Source organism: Eurosta solidaginis, chromosome 4, assembly GCF_040869045.1.
Source record: "Eurosta solidaginis isolate ZX-2024a chromosome 4, ASM4086904v1, whole genome shotgun sequence".
NCBI classification, from domain to species: Eukaryota; Metazoa; Arthropoda; class Insecta; order Diptera; family Tephritidae; genus Eurosta; species Eurosta solidaginis.
The window spans coordinates 272,165,469-272,182,768 of record NC_090322.1 but is presented as its reverse complement, the minus strand read 5'-3'; the positions used below and the strand labels follow the sequence as shown (position 1 = coordinate 272,182,768).

At 37.8% G+C, this 17,300-nt stretch overlaps 1 protein-coding gene across 4 annotated transcripts in view; it reads left to right on the top strand.

Annotated features, from left to right (window-relative positions):
- Cen (cerebellar degeneration-related protein 2-like) overlaps positions 1–17,300 on the top strand; it is a 190,654-nt gene that overhangs the window by 98,197 nt on the left and 75,157 nt on the right. The window lies entirely within an intron of this gene.

The window sequence follows — 17,300 nt, the reverse complement described above, 5'->3', positions numbered from 1 at the left end:
AATAGAGATACATAAAATAGTCACACTTTTGTCTGTATATCTCGTGCAAAGCGTAGTTTCACCTAGGGTTAACTCCTCATAATCGTTGCGAAAACTATTTCTTAAAATCATTTGTGGTTCCTTTGCGGTCACGCGCAAAGGCGACTTACGGTTGCTATTAATGGTCTATTAATACTCATGACTCCCGTGGCACAGGGCGCCTCCAGTTTTTCGGCTGTTTTTAAGAGCTACAATTCCCGATGTGCGAACAATAGCAATCCCGACCACCAGTCGCTACAACGCCTCCTGACCCTCACATCATATGCCAGCTATAGGACTGCGACTTCGAACTCATACCTTCGTCGACGTCACTTTCCTAGAAGCTCTAGGTGTAGCTCCGAAGACTTTCCAACGGATGCTTTTGTCGCGCTATGCTGCCGAGCTACACCAGAGAAACACCTTGAAACATTAGGGAGTAACTATTCGGCAAAGGACGCCGCCTTCGAAATCATAAGCAATCTAAGTGGAAGTCATTGCGTAATCGGTGAAAATCGTAAAGTACTCGGCGCATCTACATAATTAAAATTTTACAAGGACCCTGGATACAATTTTTAAAATGTAAACCAATGTTTGCAGACGTTTGTGTTCACATCATTTATTTCAATAGCCTTCGATAATTCAAAACGATATTTTAGAATGAAAGTCGACCGATTTTAAGTTGAAAGATGTTAACTGTTGTTTTCCGGCCTTATGATATAAGAGATCATTATGGATGAACGCTTAGCTTCAGTTTTCAGACTAGTTCGACTGTCCACTACGTTAGGGTAATAGCACACACAGTCATTAGTTCGACCGTTCTGGGGAAGCTTTTGCTTCACCACTATGAGTGTTCTTGCAAAGGACAAAGCCTCACCTGGTAAATATATGTGCCTACGTATTCACATTTGTAAAATGTGCCGTAATTAATTATTTATTATTAATTTTTTGAAAAAAAAAAATATGCAAAGTGAGCATATAAATCTCTACTATATATTTGTGAAAGTATGTCTGTATGTATGTTTGGACTTGCAGCCTAAACCGCAGAATGGAATCGAACGAAATTTTGCCATGACATACCCTGAGTGCGTCAATCTATGGTAGGCTATATATAAAAAGTTTTCGACAAGGGGGTGTGGCACCTCTCATACAACTGGAATTTTTCGTAGTCAATATATCTGAAATTATTAAGGCTAGACGACTGAAATTAGGTGAGGAGGTATATAAGACTAATCCCTACCCCCTCGGGAGAAAGCGAAAAAGGTTGGGATTAGTCTAATATATTAGTCTATATATTACTGATTTTATTTATACCCGAACGACGTCGGGTACTCTGCTAGTTTATTATATAAATTTTCTTTTAGTGTTTTCTTTTAATAACTTGGTGAAGTGGGTGATGCAAAGTCCGTGTTAAGCTGACATCGAAAACGCTTGTTTTTTTAAATAACTTTTGAACAGTTAGAAACAAGTAAATTTCACAATTAGTTTCTTATAACTGGCAGTGATGCGCATCTGTTGATACCACTTTCGACCATATCCGACATGAACAATAAATGGCCTAAACAGTCTTAAACGAGTAGAAAATATAGTAACGCGCCGGACGCCGCCTCCGCCGCGCCGATATTTTTGACATTCGGCGGCGGCGTGCGAAAAACGACCCTAATCGGCGGCGGCGGCGGCGTTTATCGGCGGCGTATATCTCTAGGACACAGGTAATTTGGATGCTGGAAGAATATTCATACAACGCAGTTTGATTCATTTTGTTTTGTTGTTGATGGATAATTGATGTATATTGGAATGATTTGCTTTCATCCCAATACAAATTTGGTTTAGAGGCAGGCCGATTTCAGGCCAATTTTTCATTCACTCACATGAGCAAAAGCACACCAACAGTTGAAGAGTACTATTGTGTAATATCAAAAGCCACATGTTGTACACAATGAGAGAAGAACAAGTAATACCAGATCTAGATTCAACATTCATAAACTTACAGCAGCATAGCCTAAAATAGTTTCAAACATCTCAAAATTAAGAGTCAGCATTCATAGTAACTCTCTCAAACGACTTTTATAATTATCGATCGTCATCAAAAAATAGGCATCTGTTTAGAACATTCATTTAGGGATGTGATCTACCTTTTCTCTGCCCTTCGATGAAGACACAGTTGAATATTTGTGAAGAGCCTAGAACAGATTATGAGAACGCTTAGTAATGGGTGACGTAACCTTCAGGAGAACACGTCATTGTAAAAAGTGGAGATGAGATCTGTGAACAAGAGTACAAATACAACATATACAGATCAGGACTTCGCTTCCAGCTTCACATGGCAACACTTTTCGTGGATCATGGTGGGTCCAGCAAGAAGTTGACAACGTAGTTGTTTGCTACCTTTTAGAAGTGCCACCTTACTTGGGTATCCAAATTGGATTTTAGTCGCCTTTTACGACAGACGTGCTTACCTCGGGTTTATTTACAGCCCATAATCTGCAAATGGGCGTTTGGTGCGTATATGCGCTTTAACAATAAATAGGTTTAGAAGAGCTTTATTTCATTAAAACGGCATTTGAATAGCTACTTAGGCGTCCAGGTTCGCATCCTATTAGAGATGCAGAATGACTTTTTTGATTCCGCGTGCCGTTCAGCTTTGTGGCTTATGTAGACCTACAAAGAGCATCGGTATGCCTCTTTTCATCTCGATCCTCAAAATAATATAATAATATTTTCATACTATATACATGGAAGGATACTCAGCAAGGGCATAGTAGTATCCTAAAGAAACTTCCGGATGGTAGATGTAGTACCGAGACAGATTACTACCCTCGCAAGCTGAAGTTTGAGTACGGTTGTAATACCGCCATTCCAAGCAGGAACGAGTGGAAGAGAAATCCGGGCATAAGGGTCGACGACATCCAAATCTACACTGACGGCTCCAAGATGGGAGTGGTGGCCGGAGTCTTCTCTGAGTCCCTAGATTTGCCTGTGTGTGTGTGTTTCAAGCAGAAATCTTCGCGATTTGGCAAGCCTGCAAATCACTGTAGGGCTTGAATGGAGCTGGTAAAGTTTGCATCCTGTCGGATAGCCCAGCAGCGATAAGCGCGCTTTCCTCGCCACACATTAACTCAAAATTAGTGTGGGCTTGTAAGCGACTCATATCCCAGTTATCCACTAATCTAGAACTACGCGTTATCTGGGTACCGCGTCATAGGGGGATAGAGGGTAACGAGAAGGCCGACGAGCTTGCACGCAGGGGCTCATCGGAGATGAACGAGGAAATAACCAGTGTCGAAGTAGGCATACCCTTAGCAGTAGCCAAGGGGAATATCCAAAGCTTCTACTTGAAGAAAGCGCAAACAAAGTAGAATAACATCACCACCTGTGCAATATCAAAATCCATTTGGCCAAACTATGATGGAAAGAGGACGAGAAGTCTTCTGAATAAATCCAGGGCTAACATACGCAAACTGATAGCAGTCTGCACCGGTCATTGGGCAGTAGGTACGCATGCGGAAAAGATGGGCATTCCGTATAACGACTACTGCAGAAGCTGCAAAGATCCAAGTGCCAAGGAGACAGTAGAACACTTTTTGTGTAAATGCCCGGCTCTAGCTAGAGCCCAGCTAAGGTTCCTTGGAACCCAGTTTCTAGAAGACCTCAGAGGGTTATCTGTGATAGCAATCTCGAATATTCTTAATTTTATCAACAACTGTGGCTGGTTGTAATACATTGACTGTAACATTCGGTAGGTTTTTAGTCGAGTTACATGGCATCAAAACGGCTTTAAATAGCTACTTGGGCTATCAGGGTCGCACCCATTTCACCTACCTACCTTCATAGATCGAATCGGAAAAAAATTATCGACGAAAAATCATATCGGAAGGGCTCAATTAGTCGACCTTTGATTTTATCGATTCAAAAATGAGATCTCTAATAGTTTTTTTTATCTATGTACCTACCAGTAACAATAACAACAAAAGAGCCATTCTAATATCAATAATAGTTTAGGGCGATTTCTATTCTGACGAGTTTTGAATTAAGCTTTTATTTAAAGCCTTGGAGAGTAGCTTAACATTTTTCTACACTTTGCATTTTTATTCAATATCTCTCAAGTTTTCGTGTTCATTCTGCTGCCTTCTAAGCATTGCGGTCAGGCTCCGTTTTTTTAAGCTTCAACAAGCATAAGGTATTTATTTAGATTCACTGGTCACCGCAGTAAATAAGAACCCCAGACTAGACTTTTTAGCTAAAAGATTTTCGTTCTGGGCAAATGATCGCTTTTTAGGGGAGAAGAACATTGTGGCAGCGCATGCCTAACGTAATAAGGGTACTTTTTTTTGGAAGAGACAACCTTCACCCAGCCGGAGACAGTCGAATAAAAGCTGTTATTACTTTATTTATTTGTTATTTTTTCAATTTAAATTTTTTAGCTGTTTTTTATCTGTATCCTTCGTATTTTTTTATGGACGTCTAGAACTCACTTCTTTAAAATACATCGTTTATGCAAATTTTATTTTCGTGCCGCAACCTTCAGTAAAGTAATTTGAACTCTCTGTTGTAGTATCTCATCTACAGCTTTTTTCTGCAGCAATTAACTCTTAACGATTTTGTTAAACTGTAAACAAATAATCTTATTTTAATTGTTGCCTTTCTCTGCAATCAATTTTATTTAGGTTTTTAAGTTGACATTTTCACACAATAATTACCAAATATCTACAATAATCGTAATGCCCATTAATTAAAACCATTTCACAAAACTTAAAGTAACGGCTGCCAACTAAGTCAACAGGTGCCCTAGTTTCGTGCGATTTTTTTTTTCGTAATGAAGAGATTGACAGCTGGAAGCATATTGTAAACAAACTCTTTGGCACTTTGCCGCCATAAAATATTTAAATATTTGACTTCGCACAAGGAGTGGCAACACTTTTTTTGTTTAATTTCACATTTCAACAAAAATTAACTCATTTTGCCATAATTAAAAGTAAAAATAAACTGTGGGAATATGTTAAAATATCGTCTTATTAAATACATAACGTTGTTGTTTTTGTGCTTATTCCATAGGAATTTATGAATAGTCAATGCTGCGTGAAGTGCAAGCATTGTAAGCCCCAAAGCATAACCATTAGTGATGGGAGCAACACCTTTAAATAAATAAATATAAGGCGCAATAACCTCCGAAGAGATTTGAGGCCGATCTTCTCATCCAAGTTGCATCGTACTCGTATTAATTTTTCCTACAAATTGGCGGGACGGGACCTACATGTTTTATGCCGACTCCGAACACTCTGCAAGGCAGATGAATTTTCACTGAGAAGCTTTTCATGGGGCGACCCCGCTAAGAAAAAACTGTTTTCTAATTGAAAAAACTGTTTTCTAAATTTTCGATGTTGCTTTGTCCGGGTCGTGAACACAGGATCTTCGGTTTGGTAGACGCAGCACGCTACCACCATACCACGGCGGCCACTAGGAGGCGGAGGAACACCTTAAGCGCCTTGATAAATGGCGTCTCTATGTATTCGAGTATATATAAGCGTAGTTGTGCATGTGGGAATTAATCCGCTTTAATGTGTTTGGAGTCCATTCTTGCCACCCTATAGACTGCCTGAGACTACCTGAACTAAAATAGGTACTTGAAGATTTTCTAAACAATAATGAAATTTGCATAATTGCTACATTTATTTACATATGTATTTGAGATTTTGTGCTTTTTGTTGCTAAAATTACCAACTTTTCACACGAAGATATATATTGTATGTACATATATGCACATAACATGCAACAAGGGATTGTATGGAGGGTGAATTCACTTTCCAGTCGAATTCAATGAACTTGTTTTTATATTGCTTGATTATTTATCGTTAAATTATAACGATTCAAGGTTCGATTCGAGCTCAAGGCCAGAACAATAATTTTTTCTAATGATAATTATTGTTATTTTTTAATTTTTCTAATTTTGAAAAATTGTATTTTGTTTTTGGAATAGTAAGTAGAAAATTTTTCAGACAACCTGCCATAGCTGCGCAGATAGATCCATTTGGAATGGTGCTAAGCCTTCATCATCAGTACGCTTTAGGCACGCTGCGCTAACCATTTAGCTATACAGCGGTGGTTTGTTTGCCTGACAAATTGCTACTTCTATTCCTTCTTACCAACTATATTTATTCAGTGTTGCGCCATCTGCTGCAAATCACTGATAATGCTGGATTTGTTTATTGTCAATTACTTTGTTTGACATTCGCAAGTGCTCATGGTTTATTAACAATTGTTTTTGTTTTTATCGGCCTATTGATAAATGATTCAAGGTTCGATTCGAGCTCAAGACCAGAACAATAATTTTTTTGGGTATCACAATGGCCCACTCGTTTTAATTTCAATATTTTTTTTTATAGAAATCTAATCTCAAAGCAGTATTAATCTTCTAAGCTGTTTTTGTGTATTTTAGGAATACACAAATTTTCGGAAATTTGGAAGTTTTTTTTAATTGCAAGTAAAATAATCGCAAATGCACTTTTGTAGCCCACATAATTTTAGATTAAGACAGTCAGTATAAGGCCGCTTTGAAATTGTTTATTTTCAAACATATTTTTTGAAGACATCATCCAAAGTTTTAAGAATACGATTTTAGGTTGGCTTTTAAACTGTGTGTTTTTTTTTCATTTAAGACTAAGTAAAGAATTTCTTTGTAATTTGTTTGAACTTGGGTAAAGTTTGGAATATACTGCTTGAAATAAGACTTCTATAAAAAAAAATAATTGCAAGATGTCCTGTTATCGAGCAGTTCGAATAGCTCGATACACAAATGTTTACTCAAATTTCCGAGCTTTTGAACAATCAGAGCTGCTGAATAAAAATTTAAAAATCAGTTGTTAGCACAATTTGAGACACTTTTGGTTGCTTCAATTTAATGTCGTACAGTAGAGGTAACTGAGGAAGCGTCACTATCTTCATCCTCAAAAGTGATCAGTATCGTATTGCTGATGTATACATCGCCCGCAGGGACAATATCTTATCCGTGTTGTTACGTCAATCCCGCTTCCACTGCATAAACCGGTAAGTTTTCCCTGCAACATCGTTGGCTTCTCCCTGCAGGTCAAAAGTATATTATGCATTGACGTTCGTGAGGGTGTTGTTCCCACCATTAGATATCAACCAGTCAACTCAGCTGATAATCAAGATTGCGAGAAGAGTACAAATCTGTATCCTCAAGTCACTCTGCTCTGTTTTCTACGAAATCCTTCGTAGGACGCTGTGGGCAGAGTGCAGAATTATCCTGCATATCACTTCACAGTGAGGCCATTGCTTTCATGCTCAACAAGAAAATAATATTTGGATGTAGATGTAGGTTTTATTTATGCAAGCATCTTCCTCCTCCTAAGACCAAAAGCGAGAGAGAAAATAATCTTCATATGATTACGTGCCAATATTTTCAAATAATGAGCACTGAGCAATTCTGCAAGTACTCGTTGCTTTTATGCCCGGGCTACCCAAAAAAAGTATTTAATTTAAAAGGAAAACATGTCAATTTTGAGTGAACTCCCATTTGAATTCGGATATATTACGACTGCAGGATTTTTTGTTAATTCTGCTTTGTTTATTTTATGAAAATTTTAAATAACTTGTAAAAAGATATAGCCGGCAGTGCTTTACTTTAGCTTCACATAAAATTCAATTGAATTACTTTTCTTACCCATTGAAATATCAAATTTCAATTTAAAATTATTCAATTAGCCTCCCGTGAATGTACAAACCAAAAAAGTTTACATTAGTTAAATGGTCATTGACATTGCAAAAAAAAATCATGAAGAATAGATTACATTCAATGAACTACAATTGCCTGAATAACTTAAAGGCGAAAGCCAAAAATCGAGACAACCATGAATATGCCCATATTTCTTTATGAATTTTAATTAGTTTCTTCAACAAAAACAACAATAAATAGAGCTAGAAATGTGTGAAACGTTTTGCTGTTAATGACAATTATAAATAAAGCTTCATTAAGAATGCAAAAGTAACAAACGATTTTGGAAATTGTTTCCCAAACAGTGGGGGCCTCACTCCCCAGGCAACACAACTCCCGCTACAAAAGGCAAGAATACTAGATGTCTTGCTCTATACGCATCGAAGTTGAAGGTGATTGAAGGTTACTTGAAAAGGTATTCGGGCATTCCATAGATAACTGTAAGCTTGGGACGATTTTACTAATTGGGAGATGAATTTGAAATTACTTACTTACTTAATTGGCGCTTAACCGTCTAAACGGTTATGGCCGTCCAACAAGGCGCGCCAGTCGCTCCTTCGCTCCGCCAACCGGCGCCAATTGGTCACACCAAGGGAGTTTAAATCGTTTTCCACCTGGTCCTTCCAACGGAGTGGGGGCCGCCCTCTACCTCTCCTTCCATAGGCGGGTTCCGATAGGAACACTTTCTTGGAAAGTGAATTTGAAATTGGTATAATTAAAAAAAATATACAGAAACTTGATCGAAGTACTTTCTGAGACACTTTTTTTAAATACATTGTACAACAGCCATTTTCCAACTAGGTAACTATGTCATTTTCCGAAATTCAGTATTGCACAGAAAAAATTCTGAAAAAACTTACTATCTAGCTTGTCCAGTTTAGTCAGTTAAACTGGTCACAAGGTGTCCCTCGGTGTGCAGAACTCTGAAGAGTTTAAGCTTTGGTTTCTAGAGAATTTTGGTGATTATAAAATTAGTAACATTTGATAGCAACACTTGAAAATTTCACCACTTTTTCACATTTGCCCCGAAGGCATCCAGAATTTGCAATATGTTGACGCAACATGTTGCTAAGATATACTTGGCATTTCCACTTCGGGGTTAAAAAAACTGTTGAAGCACTAATCGTGGAGAGTTCAAGTGTTAGTATGAAATTTTAAAGGGAGTAATATTTGCTAGGATACCAAAGTTGTAACTCATCCAGATTTTTTACAACTTGACTTTGTCAACCCCTGGTCTCTAAGTGCCTAACTTAGCTTAGACGAGCTAGACTATAAGTATGTTCGGTGAAAATGATTTGAAAATAGTATATTTTACGAAAATAACCAGGTTACTCTGTTGCAAAAAAAGTTCTAACTTTGTTGTATGTGCTGTGATATTAGTAGTTTCTCTGAAATTTTACCTTATTCACAACGACAAAGGGCCAAGATTTATTCAAGCTGTCTCGTAGAGGCGCATGCTTATTTTTGATTATTCAAACTCATAGACAAATATTTCGAAAGCGAGTTTTTATCTTTGTTTAGATATTTACCGCACAATATTATTACACTAAATACTAAATAAATAAACTAAAAATGTTTACGATGGTATAAATCGTAAACTGAAAATGGAACGCTCATTAATGTGAAATTTGTTTATTAAAGTAAAGGCAAATGAATAAAGCTCAGGACATTAATAAACATTTTTTCAAATTTAAATATATACAGTGACATTCACTTCTTTATTTTGGGATTTGTGTAAGTTTTTGTGATTTGTTAAGCATTATTGTAAATGTAATAAAATGATTTCCACTTCATTTTTAATTAGGTGCTAAAAATGGAAACTTAAAATAAAAATTAAATGTGTCATAATTTTAAAAATACTTTTTATCAAGGTAATGATCGCAAGCGAAATATTGCAATATAAAACAGAGAAAATTTAAAATTAACCGAATGAAAGCTATTCGAGAATTTAAAGTTGATTTTTTATGTGTTTAAAAGAAAATATTAAAACAACATTCACTATTTAGTGATCTTTTTAGTTACTTTCACTTTAGCATAAAAAAATGTAGTAAATAATTTCGGCCTGTGGCTAATGTTTTCAATAAATATATACATGAACAAAAACTAATTTAAAATAAATGAACAAATTTCTACATGTCCCAATTTGCTTATTGATTTCGCCATAAAATGTAAAACTCAGAGCAAGTGATAACGAAAACTATACCTGAAATTGAATGAAATCTTACTTACCGAGCAGTAAATTAAAAGATAACACAGGGCCGCATCGATGATAACAGTCAACATTAGAGATGGAAACGGAACACAATAGGAATCCCGGTTTTTTCTAGCTCGACTTTTCATGCCGATTGAGGCATAGTCAGTAGTCTTATCATCATAGCGAAACACCCATTGAGATTATTTACTATGTTATAATGATAACGCTGTTCATTCCATCAAATATGATTTACAAAATGCTCAAAATATCCACCTAACTTTAGTAGGTATAAAATCTAAAAACCCGAATAGGACGGAATAAAGTTTGCTACAGTAGTATATACCACATATTAAGGCTTCTGACAAAGGAATGAAACTAAAAATAACATTCAGGTTTCGGTTTAGCCCATCTTCAGTTTATTTGATTGAAACTGGTATGTATATGAATTAAAAGTTTGTGATTAAAGCTAGACAAATATAACTAATACAAAAACAATGAAATTCAATTATAAGTAATTCGACAATGTCCCAGATTAATCGACTTGCATTAGTAAGTAAGTAAATATGTAAATAGTTATTGGCGTATGAAACCTTAAAAAGAGCAGCGATAAGAAAATACGTATTTGATAATTTACATATCTCTAATGAGAAACACTACCCAATAGCCATATGCATACGAATGAGCTGAAATGAAAGTAAAGTTAAAAGTCAACATTCCCTACAATGCTCCGTCATAAATTTACTGCAAGCGTTGCTTTATTTGTTTGCAATCCTATAACTCTCATACTGAAAAAACATTAGTACCACTTTGGAAATAGAAGTTCCGAACGGGAATTTCATTAAAGTTGGAGTTAATGTCGGTTTAGATGCTTTTCTCCAGGCTTTCAAAAACATTAGCCCTAATGCATTAAATGCGAGCATTTGCTCAGACTCGTTTTTTAAGGAAACATTTTCTTGTTTGTTTTTCTACAAAAATAAAAAAACTGTAATTTACTCAAGCCAGCACTATGTATGTACACATTCAGTTTATTGACCGGGAAGTTCAACCTACTCTGAAAAAATATGTATGAGGAAATGCTTGTTTTTAAACGATTTTATTTAGCTTGACTTGACAGGCCGGCCGGCACGAATTTTGTAATTGAAATTTAAGTAACTTCCCGATAAGCTACAAGCTTGAAACTTGGAATATAGTTCAGAACCTAGTTCGGAACCTAATGACAATGCGATAATAAGATAGGTGGGGCATGGATCGAAATATTTCAAAAAATCGTATTTGTGGTCCGATTTGTCTCATATTTGGAACACATAATAAATACATGAATAGAAAGCGACCTATGAAAAAAATCGCCGCTAGGTGGCGCAAGGATCGAGATCGCGTCAAATTTCTATTGATAGTTATATATAAGACCAACTGAACCTTAATAAGGTTATGCTGCGACTCACATTTTTACAAATTTCACGCGCTCAACGCTTTTATTTAATTGTCTGATCAACGCCCTAGATTGATAAGGAGTGTGATGACTAGTACCTAGGACCTACCCAATTATTTTCTAGCTTTTAGAATTATTATTACTTCATGTAAGTATTGTTTTCAATAAAACCGTTTAACTTAAACAAATTTTTTAAATTATTTTATTTATGCATATGGCCAATCCATTTATGTTTGTTGCGTAATTGTATTTATTTGAACATATTCTGAACACACTTTACAACATATTTTAATCATTATGCCAGCTAAATGAGTTCCCAGTTCTATGTTTTGTTTGTTTAATTGAAGCAAAGTAATATCAAAACAAATAACGCTTCTTCATGTTTTTTTTTTTCAAATTAAAAAGTTACTTGCTGTCAAACGATACTTTTGCATCAACGTTGCCTATTAGAACTAAATATTCAGGGCCATTGTGAATTCATACAAGTGGCGAATGATTGGAAAACGTTCACAATGGGCGGTTTCAGCTAGCATAAGTGTTGATCAATAGGTGAAACATAATATTCTGAATGTACCGTTAAGTCTTATTTTCTTTAGCCTCATTTAAAAGAAAAATTGATTAGAACTTACTTACTTACTTACTTAATTGGCGCTTAACCGTTTAAACGGTTATGGCCGTCCAACAAGGCGCGCCAGTCGCTTATTCTCTCTGTTAACCGGCGCCAATTGGTCACATAAAGGGAGTTTAAATCGTTTTCCACCTGGTCCTTCCAGCGGAGTGGGTGCTGCCCTCTACCTCTGCTTCCATAGCCGGGTTCCGATAGAAACACTTTCTTAGCCGGAGCGTCATCTTTCATGCGCATAACATAGCCTAGCCAGCGCAGCCGTTGCGTTTTAATTCGCTGGACTATGCTGATGTCTGCATAAAGCTCGTGCAGCTCATTCATGGCGACTCAATGCATTTACCGTGGGCAAACAAACAAACCCTTTTTATACTCAGTTGAGCAGAGCTCACAGAGTATATTAAGTTTGATTCGATAACGGTTGGTTGTACATATATAAAGGAATCGAGATAGATATAGACTTCCATATATCAAAATAATCAGGATCGAAAAAAAATTTGATTGAGCCATGTCCGTCCGTCCGTCCGTCCGTTAACACGATAACTTGAGTAAATTTTGAGGTATCTTGATGAAATTTGGTATGTAGGTTCCTGAGCACTCATCTCAGATCGCTATTTAAAATGAACGATATCGGACTATAACCACGCCCACTTTTTCGATATCGAAAATTTCGAAAAACCGAAAAAGTGCGATAATTCATTACAAAAGACCGATAAAGCGACGAAACTTGGTAGATGAGTTGAACTTATGACGCAAAATAGAAAATTAGTAAAATTTTGGACAATGGGCGTGGCTCCGCCCTTTTTCATTTAATTTGTCTAGGATACTTTTAACGCCATAAGTCGAACAAAAATTAACCAATCCTTTTGAAATTTGGTAGGGGCATAGATTTTATGGCGTTAACTGTTTTCTGTGAAAATGGGCGAAATCGGTTGATGCCACGCCCAGTTTTTATACACAGTCGTCCGTCTGTCCTTCCGCATGGCCGTTAACACGATAACTTGAGCAAAAATCGATATATCTTTACTAAACTTAGTTCACGTACTTATCTGAACCCACTTTATCTTGGTATGAAAAATGAACGAAATCCGACTATGACCACGCCCACTTTTTCGATATCGAAAATTGCGAAAAATGAAAAAAATGCCATAATTCTATACCAAATACGAAAAAAGGGATGAAACATGGTAAGGTAATTGGATTGTTTTATTGACGCGAAATATAACTTTAGAAAAAACTTTATAAAATGGTTGTGACACCTACCATATTAAGTAGAAGAAAATGAAAAAGTTCTGCAGGGCGAAATAAAAAACCCTTAAAATCTTGGCAGGTAATACATATATAAATAAATTAGCGGTATCCAACAGATGATGTTCTGGGTCACCCTGGTCCACATTTTGGTCGATATCTGGAAAACGCCCTCACATATAGAACTACCACCACTCCCTTTTAAAACTCTCATTAATACATTTAATTTGATACCCATATCGTACAAACTCATTCTAGAGTCACCCCTGGTCCACCTTTATGGCGATATTTCGAAAAGGCGAACACCTATAGAACGAAGGCCCACTCCCTTTTAAAAATAATCATTAACACCTTTCATTTGATACCCATATCGTACGAACAAAGTCTAGAGTCACCCCTGGTCCAGACAGGCCCACTCCCTCTTAAAATACTCATTAACTCCTTTCGTTTGATACCCATATTGCACAAACGAATTCTAGAGTCACCCCTGGCCCACCTTTATGGCGATATCTCGAAACGGCGTCCACCTATGGAACTAAGGATTACTCCCTTTTAAAATACTCATTAACACCTTTCATTTGATACCCATATCGTACAAACGCATTCTAGGGTCACACCTGTACATCTTTATGGCGATATCTCGAAAAGGCGGCCACCTATAGAACTAAGGCCCACTCCCTCTTAAAATACTCATTAACTCCTTTCGTTTGATACCCATATTGCACAAACGAATTCTAGAGTCACCCCTGGTCCACCTTAATGGCGATATCTCGAAAAGGGGTCCACCTATAGAACTAAGCCCCACGCCCTTTTAAAATAATCATTAACACCTTTCATTTGATGCCCATATCATACAAACAAATTCTAAAGTCACCCCTGGTCCACCTTTATGGCGATATCTCGAAAAGGCGAACACCTATAAAACGAAGGCCCACTCCCTTTTAAAAATACTCATTAACACCTTTCAGTTGATACCCATATCGTACAAACAAAGTCTAGAGTCACCCCTGGTCCACCTTTATTGCGATACCTCGAAAATGCGTCCACCTATAGAACTAAGGCCCACTCCCTCTTAAAATACTTATTAACTCCTTTCGTTTGATACCCATATTGCACAAACGAATTCTAGAGTCACCCCTGGCCCACCTTTATGGCGATATCTCGAAACGGCGTCCACCTATAGAACTAAGGCCCACTCCCTTTTAAAATACTCATTAACACCTTTCGTTTGATGCCCATATTGTGCAAACAAATTCTAGGGTCACCCCTGGTCCACCTTTATGGCGATATCTCGAAACGGCGTCCACCTATGGAACTAAGGATTACTCCCTTTTAAAATGCTCATTAACACCTTTCATTTATACCCATATCGTACAAACGCATTCTAGAGTCACCCCTGGTCCATCTTTACGGCGATATCTCGAAAAGGCGTCCATCTTTAGAACTTAGGTCCACGCCCTTTTAAAATACTCATTGATACCTTTCATTTGATACCCATATCGTACAAACGCATTCTAGAGTCAACCCTGATCCACCTTTATGGCTATATCCCTAAATGGCGTCCACCTATAGAACTATGGCCCACTCCCTCATAAAATACTCTTTAGTGCCTTTCATTTGATACATATGTCATACAAACACATTCCAGGGTTTCCCTCGGTTCATTTTCCTACATGGTTATTTTCCCTTATGTTGTCACCATAGCTCTCAACTGAGTATGTAATGTTCGGTTACACCCGAACTTAACCTTCCTTACTTGTTTCCATTATTTAGCTTTTCGGGACAGTCGTTACCCCTGCTATTTTACAGTTAGGTGAGGCAATGAAAAATTTAAAGATTTTTCACATGTATGAATTCACAATAGTCAGGGCTAAGAAAAGTATTTGCTTTTTAAAGATTAAAGTTATTTCAGCTATCGAAATGACTTGCTTTTTCTTTATGAACATTTTTGGCTTCTGGGATCGTATACTGGACTTTGCGTAAGTGAGTCTCCATACACTGTCTAACTTAATACATAAATACACATATATATATATTTTAGATAAGAACAAAAATTAAATATTTTCACGTACATCTACGAATGCGTGACTGCTTGTATTGGTCATAAGCACAATTACCAGAAATTTTTCTAAGAAATTACTTGACTTATATTAACAATAACTAAATCTAGCGAAAAAATTAAAAGCATTGCTAAAAAATTATATTAATTTTATTTCATAGTTTTTTGCATGAAACACATTCCGCTTGACTGTTAGTAAAGATATATACATGGCCAGTTATGTTCCGAACCTCGAGTGATATGAAGGCTTGCCAAATTGCGAGGACTTCTGCATGAAACACACTCCAGAAATTAAATTAATTATTCCACAGAAATAAAAAAAGAACGATTAACAACTAAAAAATTAATTTTTTTTCATAAAATCTGAATTTTTTAAAAAGTGCTCGGGTATTTGTTACTAACTGCTACAAAAAATTTACTGATTCAAATAAACAAAACAAAAATTTGATGACTATGGCTTTGTATTTAATGTATAAATATCCGAGCAGCTTACCTAGTTATTTTGAAATAGTTTGAAGAATTTTCTCTTGGCCTCTCCTCGCTCTTCTCTCCCCTTTTAATTCCTTTCCTACTACCTCTTACACGCAAAGGCAGATCAACGGAAACGGCTCTCCATTCGATTGTAAAGCAAATAGAGGGGTCACTAGAACATAAAGAGTATGCTCTGGGTGCCTTTCTAGACATCGAGGGGGCTTTTAACAATGTCTTACCGGGGGCAATCGAAAGAGCTCTGGTGGGTTTAGGAGTCGAAGCGGCTCTGGTTGAATTTATTAGCAAACTTCTATGCGGCAGAATTGTCGCAGCGGAGTGTGGAGGGGCCATAATTAGGAGGAAGGTGTGCAGGGGCACGCCACAGGGGGTGTCCTATCTCCTCTGCTCTGGGTTGTGGTAGTCAACGAGCCTCTTGTGGAGCTGGAAGCCAATGGTTGTCGGGTGGTTGCCTATGCAGATGACCTCGCTATCCTAGTCAGAGGCAAATTTCTGGGCACCCTGCGCGATGTTCTGCAGGGCTACCTGGATACTGTGGCTAGGTGGGCTGAATCATGTGGATTGGCGGCCAACCCGGGAAAAACAGAATTGGTCCTTTTTACAAGGAGATATAAGATACCCGACTTCAGAACTCCTTCGATTGGAGGGGTACCGTTGGTACTTACTGACAGGGTTAAATATTTGGGAATTGTTCTGGACAAGAAGCTGTCCTGGAGGCCCAATGTGGAGGATAGGGCCAGGAAGGCCGCGGTTGCCTTGTACTGCTGCAGGGGGGCTATCGGAAAGAGATGGGGGCTCTCGCCAGGAGTAGTACACTGGCTTTATGAGATGGTGGTCAAACCGATTCTGCTCTATGGCGTGCTGGTCTGGTGGAAAGCACTGGACACGGCGAGCACTTCCAAAATGAAATGTTAGAGTTAGTGCAACGGACGGCGCTTATTGGTATCAGTGGCGCTATGAGAACAACACCTACCTTGGCACTGAATGTCATGCTGAATATACATCCAGTAGATATTGCGGGAAAGGCAGCCGCGGCCCGATCGTTGGTCAGGCTTCGTGATATGGGTTATATGCTTTCTGATTTCGGACACTCTAGCCTTCTTACTAGTTTCGACTTTATCCCGGACAGGATGGACTATTGCATGCCGATGGCCGCTCCCTATACGACCTTCACCCCAGTCATTCCCCCGAGGGAGGAGTGGGGAAAAGGAATTATTTGGGACATGGGAGGGAAATGCTATCCAGCGCTACTACGGTTAGGGAATTTAACATCTACTCTGATAGCCAAGCGGCTATAAAGGCCTTGAGCTCAACTACAGTGCGATCGAGGGTGGTCTGGGAGTGCCTGACCTCACTTGCGATTGCATCGAAATATTTTACAATTAAAATTATCTGTGTCCCGGGTCATAGTGATATTCCGGGTAACTGTCAAGCGGATCTCTTAGCCCGAATCGGTACAACTGAACCGGATGAAGATGGCTGTAGGGATTTCGGGATTCCGCAAGCCACCTG